Here is a 2,338-nt window from a genome sequence, read left to right on the forward strand (position 1 = left end):
CAAAGAGTGAGCAATATGGTGTTTTCAATAAACTCGGGATCAGTCCAAAATGCCTTGCAACCATGAGAGTATTTTTAAACGCATGAGATCAAAGAAAAAGTAAAATTTATTATCACATACATGTCACCACACGCAACCCTGAAATTCTTTTTCCTGTAGGTATACTTAGCAAATCTATAGTGAAATCTATGATTTAGCAAGTTATAGTGAAATGAAAGAAAGTTCCCAGTTGCGGAGTTGTTGCAAAGCCGTGAGAGGAAAGTGACAACAGATGTGGTCAGAGACGTGAAAATCTGCAGATGCTGGAAATCCAGAACAACACACACAAAATGCTGGAGAAACTCAACAGGCCAGACAGCATCTATGGAAAAGTGTAAACAGTCCGTGTTTCATGTCGAGACCCTTCACGGGGAGATGTTTTGGGCACCGCATGAGGAGAGTAAATTCAAGAAAAGGCAGAGGAAGAAAATATTTTATTTGCATTGGCCGGGAATCGAACCCGGGCCTCCCGCGTGGCAGGCGAGAATTCTACCACTGAACCACCAATGCAACAGGCTTAAACACCTTCTTTGCTTGCTTGTTCAACTGTGATATTCACAGAGCCATTCAAGCAAAGTGTTCAGAAATAAATTAGAAAACTTTAAGCTTTAAAAATTTAAAGTTAGTCCGGTAACAGCGTGGAGAGACAGCGGACAGCCAGGAAAGACTGGCACCGGGGATGTCAGGATTGGCAGTCCGGGCACCAGCTCAGAAGAGCACCCACCTCTTGAAGCTTCTAGTTTACACGGAGAAACATACCCTCGAGGTCCTCCGAGAGGGAGAGAGAATGATGGACCCAATCGGACGGATACAATTAATTACAGGGAACGACTATGACCAAGAGCTAGGATAAGAGGCTTTGAGTGTCCAGTGTGTTGGTGTTGGTGTGGGAGAGCGTTTTCCAGCATTAAAGGTTTATGAGTCCACCAAGCAAAATTGAAGTGCTATTCCATCCCAGTGGATGAAGATGAGATTACTTCACCAAGCACAGATGATGTGGTCTTTTCAACCACTGATTCACAAGCCACAGCGATTCGCTCTGGAGAGAGTCGTCATACTCCAGGTCAGACGAGAGATAACCCAGCACGAGGAAATCTGCACAGATGCTGGAAATTCATGCAACACACATAAGATGAAGAAAATAAATTTTTAAGGTGTATAATGAGTGGAAAGTGTAATTTGTGCTCATCTGCCTAGTTCATACCTCATAGTAGGTTCCAGCAACTGCTTGTAAACTGCAGAGTTTTGATGCTAGGTCCCAAATAACTAATCAGTTGAGTGAGATACTGTGGATTCCAGCTAATCGGGACATATCAGGGCAAGTGTCAGGACTGGGCGGGTTATCGATTTGTCTCGATCTGGTAGGTTAACGAATTGCCAGGGCCGGGTTGGTTAACCAATTGCCCGCCTGGTGATGGTTAACTTGTCGCACCTGCGTTCACCAGCATTTCTTATGTGTGTTGAGATTTAACCCATGTCAGGTTTCAGACCACAGTACCCAGGTAGATCCTTCGCATGATGGCCGTGGTGAGGAGATAGAGAAGAAAAGAAAGGTTAAGTGGCCAGCGATGGCAGATGAGAAGGCTTGGCGTGTGTTTGATGAGGATATCAGTATGATGTTGGAACACTCTCGTGGGAACATCAAAGAGAAAGTTGGAAGTGATAGGCGATATGATTTATGATGTTGGAAAGTACTGGTTTGGTTTGGTTGAGTTGAAGAAAACAAAGCCTACACAGACAGCAAGCAGGCGCCAGAAGGAGATTAGTAGGTTGAGGAGAGAGCTCAGATCGTTGAGACAGAGGTGGAAGGTAGCAAGTGAGGGTGAAGCCAGGGCTTGCTGATCTCCGAAAGCATTTTCGAATAAAGTTAGCATCACTCCATCGTGCAGAGTCACAACGTAAAAAGAGAAAGAAGGGAGAGAAGGCAAGAAAGTCATTCTTTGAGAACCCTCACGAGTTCACAAAGAAACTGTTTGAACAAAGTAAGAGCAGGCAGCTTAACATCTCTCAACAAGAACTTGAGGATCACCTAGCAAGCACTTACTCTAACGAACAGCAGGAGGCTCCTTTGCTTGACATTTCAGGGCTTGTGAAGCCTACCAAGCCAGGAGTGAAGTTCGATCCGTCAGAACCCAAATTGGCAGAAGTCAAATGGTTCATCAGAAAGGCAAGGTCAGGCTCAGTGCCAGGACCTAATGGAGTGCCGTATAAGGTGTTCAAGAAGTGTGAAGAGCTGAGGAAATACTTGTGGAGATTGTTAAAGGTGGTGCGGAGACAAGGTGTTGTTCCTTTGTCATAG

At 44.9% G+C, this 2,338-nt stretch overlaps 1 non-coding gene across 1 annotated transcript; it reads right to left on the reverse strand.

The window, feature by feature from the left end:
• Positions 1 to 478: 478 nt before the first annotated feature.
• Positions 479 to 549, reverse strand: trnag-gcc (transfer RNA glycine (anticodon GCC)). The gene has a single exon. It is a non-coding gene; the product is annotated as a tRNA-Gly (tRNA).
• Between the last annotated feature and the right edge of the window lie 1,789 nt (positions 550 to 2,338).

This window comes from Mobula hypostoma, chromosome 3 (genome assembly GCF_963921235.1).
Source record: "Mobula hypostoma chromosome 3, sMobHyp1.1, whole genome shotgun sequence".
Taxonomy (NCBI): Eukaryota; Metazoa; Chordata; class Chondrichthyes; order Myliobatiformes; family Myliobatidae; genus Mobula; species Mobula hypostoma.